At 39.4% G+C, this 12,962-nt stretch overlaps 1 protein-coding gene across 1 annotated transcript in view; it reads right to left on the reverse strand.

The window, feature by feature from the left end:
• GPC6 (glypican 6) overlaps nucleotides 1-12,962 on the reverse strand; it is a 1,089,202-nt gene that overhangs the window by 149,667 nt on the left and 926,573 nt on the right. The window lies entirely within an intron of this gene.

The following is a 12,962-nucleotide window of genomic DNA, read 5'->3' on the forward strand; positions in this document are numbered from 1 at the left end:
TTATTATTAATATATGCTTGCATTTTAGCATTTTATGCAGTTGCCTTCATGCTGCTACTGGCTGTTTCACACGTGCCTTCTGAGTACAGGTACTGTCTTAGACACCTGGATGCCCCCGGTCCTAATACTTAGTCCTCTAGCTCTTAACACTTTCCTTGTGCAAAGCCATAGCTCAATATCAACTTTTGAGTTAATTTTAGTCCAAAGACTAAAATACCTAGAGTGGAAATCACAAAGTTCCTGCTGATTGTAGGTTTATAGAACATCTACCGTAACCATTAACTCAGGGTATGGTGCCGCTCAGTCAACTAATTGCTTGGAATTTCATTTTCTTTATAAATGGGGTTAATAATATTTATCTAATAGAGGGACTCAGAGGATTCTTTAATTAATGATGAAGCACATTCCAAGCTCCTCAGAGGAAATAAAAAGATAAACATTATTATATCTCTTATTACTTTAGATAGCAATTATTAAACTCCCCCATAAACAGGAACCCAAAACAATCTTAAGCCAAACTAATAGTTTAATAAGAGGCAACCAAGGTTATCACTGTGGAGCTAGCGTAAACATTTTGGCAAAAATTATTCCCTTATTCAGATGCTATTAATACAGGTTAAAATGAGCTTCCAGGGTCTCAGTTTCCTCATCTTTTTCATAAAGACATTGGAAAAGGTGACCTCAAATGTGTCTTCTAGGTTCAATATTCTTGGCAAAACTGATCTTGTTGGGATCTCAAATCTCTGATTAGTTGGGTGGTCCTCCATGTTTTACTATGACTGGGTGCCACTCTTGCTGATTTCTCCCAAGGGTTGCATTTTAGCCAAAGAGTTAAAGGACTAGTGTGGATTTTCTTTCTTTCTTTTCTTTTTTTTTTGAGACAGAGTCTTGCTCTGTTGCCTGGGCTAGAGTACTGTGGCGTCAGCCTAGCTCACAGCAACCTCAATCTCCTGAGCTCAAGTGATCCTTCTGTCTCTGCCTCCCGAGTAGCTGGGACTATAGCTACCATGACTGGCTAATTTTTTCTATATATTTTAGTTGGCCAATTAATTTCTTTCTATTTTTAATAGAGACGGGGTCTTGCTCTTGCTCAGGCTGATTTCGAACTCCTGACCTTGAGCGATCCTCCTGCCTTGGCCTCCCAGGGTGCTAGGATTACAGGCGTGAGCCACCATGCCGGGCCATAGATTTTCAAAAAGTCATTAGGAAGTAAGATGCCACATAAAATCTTCCAGGGAGCTTCAATATGCAAATCTAAATTTTTGAGGCTTTGTGTCCCAGAACATTTTTTAGCTTAGGATGGAGAATCATCAGGAAATATCCATGGGTACACTCCCACATATGCTAATCAGAGTTTTTCACAAGTAGAAATTAGTGTTTCTCATCTGTATCTTCCCCTGGGGCTCAAGGTAATAAGTGCTTATCAAAGTTCTCTTGGAAGTACTGCAGAACCTTGTAGATCAGTCAGCCCCAGTACAGTAAGGTAGCTCCATGAGGATGGCAGGCATTTAGCAACAAATCAAGTAGTATTTTGCATTTTTGGAGGATGCTCATGGAATGGATATTCTGAAACGTCCTACTGAATTGCAAGAGACACTCACAGAGATTGTTAGAAAACTCCTTCATTCGGTCATTTTCTGCCTGATTTAAGTGTTCAAAATGGTCTTGAAAAATCAGAACCACTGGCATGTAGGCTTTATAGCTCACTCTTTGATCTCCAGTTCAGCATTGTTCTCAGATGTATCCCCAGCGATCTCACCCCCGTTAAAGTGGCTTTTATCATGCCGCCCTTTTTTAAAAAAGTTTTTTTGTGGTAAAAAACACATAACATAAATTTATCCTCTTAACAGTTTTAAGCGTACCATACCGCACCGCTAACTATATGCACATTGTTGCACAGCAGATCTCTAGAACTTTCCATCTCGCATGACTGGAACGCTAGGTCCATGAAACAACTATCCGTTTCCCCCTTCCCCCAGCTCCTGGCAGCCCCCATTCTACTGTCTGTTTCTAGGAGTCTGACTACTTTAGACACCTCATGTAAGTGGAGCATTATATTTTCTGACTTGCTCATTTCACTTAGTACAATATTCTCAAGATTTATCTCTGCTGTAGTGTACGTTGCTTTTGAAAACATACAGATTTTGTCCACAAAATCCATATTTCTAGTGCCTCTGGTTGATAGCCTGTTAATTTCCAAGGAGGCAAAGAAACTTCCTGAAACATTTGAACAAATGAGCTAATAGGTCAATGCCAGAGTTTGGATTCCATGGTTCATGAGACAAGCTTTAAGAGGCCAAGAAGTTCTTCAGAGAGATCTAAGTTCTTTGACATACCAGAATGACAAGATAATTTTTATTTGCTTGTTTAAATACTTGGGTCATGTTAAAGGGCTATCACTGGTATCTCAGAGAAAATACACACACACACACACACACACACACACACACACACACACACACACAAGCAAACAGGAAGAAGCCTCCTCCTGTCCAAAAACATGTTTTCAGGGACAGAAAGTAATTTTTTAGCTTTAGCATTATATGTAGAAAAGCACCATCTTCCAGTGGTGATCAGGTAGCCTGGTGTCTGATTCTATGAGAATTTTGTGCCAATTAATACCCTAGCATTAATACAACATATTCAATAAAAATGTGCTTAGTTACATCAGTCACCATGGAGTATTTCTGGGTTCACCATATGTCTTTATGCTTTTCCCACAGAAGCTTCAGAATAATAAATGGCATGGTTTCCACACTAAGGTTTAATACTGGCTTTATCATTTATTATTTGGCTTTGAACCACCTCTCTGAACCTCAGTTTCCCCATAATTTGTAAAATTAATGTTGCATCTGCTTCACAGGGTTGTAGGAGGAATGAAATGTGACTAAATATACGTGGGTCATGCTCCTGATCTAGTACAGTTCCTATGTGAGATTTTATCACAATACTCAGAACAGTGGTCAATTAAAAACCTACGCATTGTTTAATTCTAGAATTTTCCATTTAATATTTTTGGACTATAGTTGGCTGCAGGTAACCGAAATCAAGGAAAGCAAAACCACAGATAAGGGGCACTACTATATATAAGAGGTTGAGCACACAGAGGAGATAAATTAGGAGTTGACTATTTGCTTTACAAAATGAGTCTCTGATTGACAATAAGATTAATGGTTCCCAGTTTTTTAGCACCTCCTAGGTCTGTTTGTTTTTTCCTGGGTCTCCATTAGTGCTGAGCTTTACATAATTCTCTCCATCCAGAATAAATTCCTTTATAGAGTCAGTTCCTCTAGCACTCATAAATGCAATTCAATTTCTCACACTTTTTGTTGCCCTACAAGTTTTTAAGGTGACTGCAGTTGGTTAAATTGTAGTGCATATTTATGTCTCAAAGAGCTTTGAAAGGCAATACAAATTAAGCCAGCCTGACCTCCCATGCAAGTCATTTCCATATTTCCTGGTCTCACCCCCAACCCGAAAAGTCATAAAACCTGAGCTATCGTGAATTCCTGCAGGATTTAAAATGTGATATTTACATTGACCATAATTAAATCTCCTGGTTACACATACGAGCACTTCACCTAACTACTCTTTTGGCCAAGAATTGTAACAATCTGCCAGTCACTGGAGTCCTTTCTATTTCTCCAAAGCTTCCACCTTGGCCCAGAGTCAGGTAACCAAGACACATAAAAACGCACGGATGTTCTTCCAGCCTCCTGTTTCCGAGGTTTCTAGAACAGGTGATCATTAATGGAAATTTATGGGCCATTACAGAATTAAAAAAAAATATGTTGTAGTTGAACAGAAACCATAAGGTTTTCACACTTGCTATTTAATTACCAAATATGTAAAATAGGAAAGTTACAGATTCAGTTGTCCTGATTTTCTAGAAAAGGTATGGAACAAAACATTCCTTTACCAAACGAAACAAAACAGAACCCCAAAACAACCCCTCGACAAACAAACAAACAAAAAACCAACCTCCTGAAGGAGGGACATTTCTTTGGCACAAATGTAGATTTCCTCTATTTTAAAAAATTGTGTGAGGACCTAACACAACCATTGTCTCCAAGCAGGGTCTGCTGTTAACAGTCCAGTTTGTACCACTGAGCAGGGTGGCAAAAGCCCATGACAGCCCTGGTTCGTGTCCCGGGGTGCATATATGTGGCATAGCATTGTGGAATATTTCTCTCTTGCTCCTTTCCTTAAAAAGTTGGTTGAACCGAAAGAAAGCAAATAGCTTGGAGTACTATTAGTTCCTGTTTAAATTGAAAGTGGAAGCTAAGCTAAACATGGCCTGATGAAAGGAGTATTTTTAGGAATGAATGGGTTAGTCAGTCAGTCCATGAGAAACAGATTTTAAACAAGCCATTGCAACATCTTGGTAAAGAAATATGCCTGCAACAGAGATCTTTGCTTTCTCAGAAAATACATTTTCTGGCGTTGTTTGAAATGATTCTCTATTTGCCACAGCTGACATTTCTCCTGTCTTGCTCTCTCAACATAGCCAGCTCTTGTTAGTTTACGATAGACACGCAGAGTTGCCATTGGCTCTTCGGGACTTTTCTTATACAGTTTTTTTAGATCAGAACAAAAGATTCCGAAACCTTTTTTTAATTTTATAAAAACAGAGAGTCATTTACACATATAGTCAAAACCAGATATTTTTTTATGTGAATAGCCAGATCACTTAATTTCTATTTTGCTGTATTAAATGAAATATACTATTTCCTCTGACATTTATTTTTCTGACCCCAAGATTAGGAAAAACTGATCATAGGAAAAGATCACTTACTGTCACTCTGCTTAGCTTGCACTTTAATGATAACAAAACCATTTTCAGAGATCTCTTTCAGGCTGAAAACGTTTCACCCAATCTGTGTGCATTTTTAATAACAGTAAAATAAGCAAACCCTCTGATAACAGCATTTAACATTAATTTTTAATAACCTCATGCCTTTTAAGTTGCCCTTTGTATCTTGTTGGTGGGTAAAAACCTTTCTATAGAAAATTAATCAGAAAATAAATTTACTCCTGATGCCTTCCTTATTCTTGGGCTTTATGAGAGGCAATGATATGGACTGCTAAATGTTTCTGAACTTGCTTCTTCAGAAGCAATGCCAAGGCCAACAGCCAAGATGAGAGTTTTTAATTTTCTCCTAAGTAATATTTCCTCTCTCTTCATGGTTGGATTCTCCCTGGCTCCACAGTGGTGAGCTGTCTCCACAAACAGCCCTTATTACTGATCACCACTGGCTCAGGGGCCCTTGGAATTGTGTCTGTTGGGTCAATGTAATGATGTGAACAAAGAAATATTTATCATTCATTCATTCATTCATTCAACAAATTAACAAAAATTTACTGAACATCTATTATACACCAAACCTTGTGCCGGATTCTAGGGGGCATAGCAGCGATCAGTTCAGCCATAATCTTGACAACTTACCTATGCAGACACAGCTAGGCTTCTATACATTCTTTTTAACATTCTCCATAGTACCTTATGTGCCAGGGAATGTTCAGGAAAACCTTCACGTCTCCCGTCCCTCATGCCTGATCCTTTCTAGTCTCAGATTCCTCATTTGAAAAATGAGGAAATAATACTTTCCTCATGGCATTGTTGTGAGGATTTAAATGAAAGATGCTTATTACAATGTCTGGCACAAAGTACATGCATAAACGTTAATTAACTATTCTTATTGTCACCTCCAATAATCATAACAGCTCAAAAATTAATAACTATCATTTATTTTCTGCTATGCACTTATTTGCTAGGCTGTATGTTGGACATTTTCAGGTGCATTATTTGTAATTCTCTAGCCAGTCATCCCTTAGGCCCAGAGAATTTAAGCAGCTAGCCCAGGGATGCCCAGTTACTGGGACCGACAGGTTTCCCACTGTTCTAAGGGGATCTCCCTCTCCGACTAGACAATAAGAGATGACTCATGGCTTGATCACCCAGGTATCACTTGGGGAATGCTGGGGGGTAAGGAGAGAGTCTCCCTGGCACACACCACAGGAAGCAAGGATGGGACCATGAGCAGGTCCACAATCCTGACACCCATGGTGGGCAGAGTCCTTGGATTGTCCTGGCTAGATCTGCTCTTCCCCCGTTGCTGTGTGTGAGATTCCTCTCCCCACCCGGTAGGGAGGGCTGGAGGTCAGGGGAAAGCCCTCTCCCGGGCACAGGGAGTCCAACTAATGCCACCCCAATCATGCGACCTGGAGGAGGACCTGGGCGTTTCTGGGCGCTAGCCTTCTTACACATAAAACAAGAGGAGGGTTTCCAGGATTACTTTTCTCTAGATAAGGAAGGGAAGGTGCTCCTAGGCTTTACATATGGTAACTCACTTAATTCTCCCAGTGACCCTATGGGAAAAAAAAATGATGATTTTACTGCTGAGAAGACGGAGGCTCAAAGAAGTTAAATAACCTGCCCAAAGCTGTCTAGATACTCAAATACTCAGTGCTAGAATCAGCCCAGAAAGCTAAGTCTGCCCAACTCCACTCTTTTCATGCTACCCCACAGCCCTTGGTTTTCCATTCATTGCCCAGCAATGGTGACTTGGGCATCTTCCAGTTCACACCAAAGATGGTGGAATATCACATGCATTCTCAGACCCATGCCATCTAGTTTTGAAGCCTTCTCTGTAATGGGAGTTGAGATGAAGAGTCATGCTGTTCTGTCTATGAGTTACTGTCGTCTTTTTCATTTATGTCTTGTAACCTGGCTTATCCCAGCATTCTTTTTATCTCTGCTTTTCACACGGCAGTAGAGTTGGAGTTGGAAGGTTGTGCAGGGTCTGGTGGTTTGGAAGTCAACGAGGCTACCCTTCTAATGCTGTGTTATTGAGCAGGGGGAGGATTATCCAACTGCACGTGTTTTTCATGCCCCACCCTACGCTAACCCAAATACTTGCAGAGCCACACTCGTGTTGCTGGCAATTTTGCTGAAGTGGAGTTTGTAATTAAAATGCTCCTTGGCTTCTGTAGTTTCTTTCCTATTCAAGCTCCATGCTTCAAGTGCTTATTATGCTTACTATAGCAACTGCAAAATGGAAATTAGAGTATTAAGGGTTGGATGCCATAAGTGAAACAAATACCAATAAATAGTCTCACGATATTCCTATATAAAATAGCCTTTGATAACCAGGTCTTCTAAGGTTTTGTGTGTGCTGTGTTGGAAAATAATCACTTACAGAACCAGCCTACACCTGATAGAATTATTCCCCATCCTGCCTCTCTGAGACCATAAAAGAACAAGATTATTCCACCAAAGGCAAATAATACTTAGAAACAATTAGGAAAACTTAATGAAAGGAATAATTAAATGCATGTTAAATAACAATATATCAAACACATTTGTGTTTGGGATGAATATTGTTTCATGAGCGTAATTTTGACAGATGTCAGCGAGAACCTTCATTCTCCCAGATTCTCATCCAACTGCCAAAATATTTTTCCCCTGTAGGATTGTAAAATAAAGCATATTCTGGTTCCCACCAGAGCTGATAGTGTTCCACATTACCATATTTAGACTTTAGCATTCCAATAATACAGCAGGGAAACAGTTCCTGAAACGCTTCTCATTTTCAGCACATTATGTGTGTAAGTAATCCCCTTGGCCAGCATTTGTATCTGCCTGGTTACTCCTCCCACACTTGTTAACAGCATTTTGAAAAATCCCACTTTAAACTCATCTGTCTAGACTTTTTTTTTTTTTTTTAATGGAATATATGGAGGATGGGATGGCTTCAGGCCATCCGTCTTTCCAGAAGTGGAGAATATTCTTTAGGCCTCCATGTATGTGTGCGATGAAAGTAAAAGCTTCTTCATTTTCTAAAATGTTTTACCTTGGGATATTTTCGCCTCCTGGAAAGCAGTCTACCCTATTCAGACGTCAAGGCTGTATACCACACTCCTCCTGCCTTATTCTAAAAATGTCTGTCATTTTAGCTAAAGACACACACACACACATAAAAAATATCATGTAAAGGCAATCCTCTCTAGAAATAGTTGTTTTTCAGATGAGGTCCCTACAATGAAGAAAACATTTTCTTCTTTGTAAGGCTTTAATATTTCTTGATGTATTTAATGAAAAATAACACACATGCTTATTCCTGCTAAGGGTAAAAAATATATATAAATAACATTTCCAATGTCACACAGCCGTAAGTGACCTCATCATTTTTTCACAGCACTTCACTTGTGCAACATAGAACCGATAATGCCACACTCTCTAGAAGGAAAGTCAGTCCCGAAAGGTTTACGCTATAAACGTAAGTGCAGCAGGCATTAGGAACAGAACTGTCTCCTCCTTGGTTCTAGAGTCCCCTTTTCTACTAATGCAGCTTAAGTTGGCATTCATTGAAAATTCTGCTATTTCAACAATCTTATCCCACGGAACACTCAACGAGCTTCTAGTCAGAAAAAATTCCTAAGACTCTTTCCCATCTGCTATGTGCTACCTGCGAAATATTTCTGGTTCTCTTCTCATTTGCAGGCACATTATTGGATTGCATGTCCTGGCCCCTTTGATTGGGCTACTGAGGAATTGGGGTGAAGCGATGTGTGTCATTTCCAGCCTAGTGACTTTATTTGCCAGTGTAAGACACTCCGGAGCTTTCAGGGTTTGTTTGTTTTCCTACCTTGGTGATTGGCAATGTTCAAGATGGCGGCAACATTGTCAGCCTCAGTTCTGAAGGGACAGATATGGAGCAGAGAGAAAGCCAGCATGGGATAGACATGTGGCCTGAGTGATAAATGAACCTTTGCTCTGATAAGCGACCAAGATCTTGGGGCTGTTTGTTACTGCTGCATCACCTTGCCTAACCAGACTAAAGTAAGAGAAGAAGATTGCATGACGGGGTGAAGGACACAAAGTTTATATGCATCTGTGGCTGTTACAGTAATAATTCTTTCTTGACCCATTAACCTAGGACCCCCACTGGACGCTATGGCAACTTTGTGTAATTTAGAACAAATCCTGGCTCCACAGTGAATCTCCTGGAGACCAGATTGTGACCCGTGCTTCAGATCTAATTGCTTTCTTGGCTTGGCACCCTGTGCAATGATCCTTTTCATTTAAAGGAGACAATAGCATATATGGTATTAATTCTTTCACAAATTATTTTACCTTCATAGAAATTAGGGATTACACATGCTACTAATAAAAACCTTCTTTCTGCTGCCTTCAAAACTGCTGATTTCTACTTACAGTACAAGGATTTACGGGGTACCTCTCTGTTTGGAAGGACTTTCTTACAACATGGTAATAATTATAATTATACTTAACTGGCAATGTGGATGTGAGCATCAAATGAGATGATGTATGTGAGTAATGCTTTGTTAACTACAAAATCCTCTACACAGGGAGTCGTTAGTAATGCCTCTAATTACTACAATTTTTGAAGGTAGACAGGCAGATAAACCCACCATTTTACAATGGGGGAGTTTTAATTCTGAGAGGGACAGTGACTTGCTGGGACCAATCACCATGTTGTAAAGCCAGGCTGGAGCCCACGTCTTTGGACTCCCAGTCCATTGTATCCTCCCTTTTGATACCCTTGCTGGAGACCAGCCAGTGTTTTAGCAGGACTCTATTAAATAATTGGGCCTAGGAGTCAGGTATAATCCTGTAGGCTTCCTATTTTTCCAGCACCCTTGGCGATGTTGAAATTATCATCCTTTGCTGATTTATTTCTTGTCTTTCTCAGCAGATAAACTTGCAGAAGAGAAATGATCTCCTTCAGAGAAAGGGCTACATTCCAGAAGGTTCATAGCAGATACGAAACGGTCACGCAGTGAGAGGAGACCATTGTGGGCAATGTCTTTGTTTCTCCAGACCCAAGTGTGAACTTAAAATCTGGATGGGGATGCTTAGAAAAGAGCCCCCAGCACTTCTTCTTAAAAAATGTTTATTTATGGGGTACAGTGTGATGTTTTGATAAGTGCGTATGTTGTAATGATCAAATCAGGGTAATGAGCATGTATCTATCACCTCAAACACTTACATTTCTTTGTGGCAAGAACACTGAAAATCCTCTCTTCGAGCTATTTTGGAACATACAATACTGTTAACTCTAGTCACCTTATTGTGCAACAGAACACCAGAACTCGGTCCTCCCACCTCACTGTAACTTGGTACCTTTTGCATCTTCATTTCAGAATCTGCCTCTCACTAAGTACAAATTATTTATGTATATAAACTTGCTCTAAGCTAAATCAATTTAAGTAAATATTTGATGAGTTTGCTTTACTGTGTGCTCTGTTGTTTTTCCCCTCGTAATGACGGTGAGAATCTATTGGTCATCTCAGCAGAATGGGGCAATCAGAGGGTGGGTGGAACTTAGACACTGGAAACACAGATATAGTTGATTCTTGTTATTTGTGGTAACGTGCTCTGTAAGGTCACTGCAAACACTGAATTAGCGCATCCTGAACAAGCCGTTGGTCCTAGAGGAAATGCAGATTTAGGTTCCTGCAGGCCTCTGGTCATAACATTTTCACCAATTGATGAATACATAACCTTATTTTATGTCAAAGACTATATATCGCCTCTCGGCCTTTGGCTAAGATCAAGTGTATTTAAAGACCATATAGTCTTTTATGTGTGCGCATATATATATATATACATCTCTCTCTAATGTATATAGTCTTTAAGACTACATATAAAGACTTTACATATATTCGACGTGTGTATAAAGACTATATGTATAATTAAAGACCATGTAAATATTTGATTGATTCACACTGAACTCACACAACAGCACTATCACTCATGCCTGAACGAAGCTCATCTAACACAAGTGTTTTTTCCATACGGCAAATCACAGCCTTCTTGTACTTAGGAACACTAGGCAGCACTTCAGCCCTATGCTTGGCCATTTTACACAGTGACATTACCACAAAAGCACAAAAATGCAAAACCAGTCTCGATCCAGAGATTGCTGTTGCTGTTGTTGAACCTAAATAAAGAATTATGGAAGTGCATTCTTTAAGAATAAGTGGAGAATTAGGTTCTCCAAGGGACAGTAAAAATAAAAGCTTTACAAGATTTTTAAAAATGCAAAACCAGTGGCACTACATAGATCACAAAAGAAGAATGTTGAACAGCATGAGAGCCGAAAGAAGAAGGCAGAGAGCCTCCCTTTTTCAACGTCAGCTGGGAACATGCATATTGGGGTCTCAAATCTTTGCCTCTCTGCACATGTCTGCAGATGACTGTAAAAGCTCTGCAAATATTCATTTTGGTGTTACAAACACATTTTAGTGAGTAGATAAATTTGCAAATATAGAATCCATCAATAGTGAGGATCAACTGTATTGGCGTTTGCATGCTGGCTCTGCTACTTTGTAGCTTGGTCAAGTTACCCAAGCTTTCTGAGCCTGAGTTTCCTTGTATAAAATAGTGACGATAGTACCTTATTAGGGTGGTGCGGGATTATGTGACAATGTGTGTGAGACATACAGTAGACATTTAATAAATGATGGCTGCATTTTTGTCATCATGAAGCTGCGCAGGGAAGAGAAAACATGTTGGCAGAACAGAAAAAGAATAGTCATGCCAGAAAAATCTGATTTCAAATCCAATCTCTGTCACTTACTAGCTGTGTGACCTTGGGCAAGTTATCTTTTATGAGACTCAATTTTATGTTCTGTAAAATGAACATAATAACATCAAACTCACAGCAGTGTGTTTAGATTAAATTGGAAAAGTAGGTGTCCTACAATATAATAACTGCAAAAAAGGTCAGTTTCATTCTTTGCATCCCTATGTTAATTCATCATGAAGCAAATTGTTTACCCAATTGGTGTAGTTACCTGTAATTTTTAGATAAAAGAGGATATGCTTTCAACTCGTTCAGTGGTTATATAATATATGAAACAAACAATCACAGGCAGTCAGGTGTTCATGGGTACACACAGACGGATTTCTATTCCTCTCATGTAAAAAAGAAAAAGAAAAAAGTAAGAAGCTTTACTTAGCTTTGTGGTGATTTTTAACAATCAGATTTGGGAATTATAATGCATAAACTGACCATTATTCTTTAAAATTGTCCTACACTTACTTCATTTTAAAGGGTTTCCTATATACTCAGCAAAGGACAAGTGGCCAGTTAGAGGGACTATCTCTGAATTTGATAGAAGGAGGGAGCTTTAACCTGGGTTAAACAAAGGGCCGGAGACAATGACTAAGATGGTGAAGCTCTGCTGCAATGATGCCAGGTCAGAATACAGCTGAGAAGGAGGGAGAATGGGTCACCAATAATCTGAATTTGGGATGAACTGGGACATTCAGCCAGAGAATAGATAAGCAGATGAAATGAAGAATTGTTAGAAAATGTCTTGCTTGAAACCTTTCTCTATTAGATATTTCTTGATTTTAATTCATTTGTCTAGCTATATAATATTCATTGAATACATAAATCATGGGTAAGACATTCATCTGGAGTTTCCCCGACTCTATTAGATTTTCCTGGGAGAGTCTAACCGGGTGACTGCACTCCCAATACTGAGGACCATCCTGGTCTTGGGTCACTGATTCAGGTAAGGAAGAATAAAGAACAACACCACGCTATCGCTCTCCGAAAATGGAAACTGACTCAAATCATGGACATCCCATTGAGTCCCTAATGGGTCTTTAGGATGAGTGACATATTCTCCAGAGATGAAGACAAGAAAATCCTTCCTTAGGTCTGATGCTCAGACCTCTGCTTCATGGATGCTTTCCAGGTTAGAGATCTGGACTTGTTCTACATTCTGTACAGCCCCAAACTGCTATCATATTTATGTATAATTTTTTATCATCAATTTATTTTGAAAAGAGCATATTTGATCCAAAACATGAATGAGGCTCTAGTTTACATTGACCATGACAGGTCTACAAGCCCTTTACTGGTCCATTAAATTTTTATGGCAATGGCTGAGAATTAATATCCCCATTTCATTTGTGACAAAAA

This window comes from Microcebus murinus, chromosome 13 (assembly GCF_040939455.1).
Source record: "Microcebus murinus isolate Inina chromosome 13, M.murinus_Inina_mat1.0, whole genome shotgun sequence".
Taxonomy (NCBI): Eukaryota; Metazoa; Chordata; class Mammalia; order Primates; family Cheirogaleidae; genus Microcebus; species Microcebus murinus.